The sequence below is a fragment of the Trypanosoma theileri genome, assembly GCF_002087225.1.
Source record: "Trypanosoma theileri isolate Edinburgh chromosome Unknown TM35_Tth_13_V1, whole genome shotgun sequence".
In the NCBI taxonomy this organism is placed as follows: Eukaryota; Euglenozoa; class Kinetoplastea; order Trypanosomatida; family Trypanosomatidae; genus Trypanosoma; species Trypanosoma theileri.
The window spans coordinates 570,590-570,868 of NW_021639855.1; positions in this window are offsets into that span (position 1 = coordinate 570,590).

Genomic DNA, 279 nt, shown 5'->3' on the forward strand with positions numbered 1-279 from the left:
TGAGGATTTTTTCCTGTGTCTGATAGGAGTAGTGGTGAGGTATTATCCCATTGACTGATGCCAGACACAAGAAAAAAAAACTTTGGGTGCTTTCTTCTTTATTTTGACATTATGTTTCGCAATAGAATGAAAAACTATCAGCATGATTAAATGTTTTTTTTTTTCTTTTTCTTTTCCAGACTTCTCGACACACCATTCCATTTCCATCTGGGTTCTGTGGCGCAGGCGACCTTTCACTCACGTATAAGTGAGCTTAATTTTACATGATTCTATGGGTAT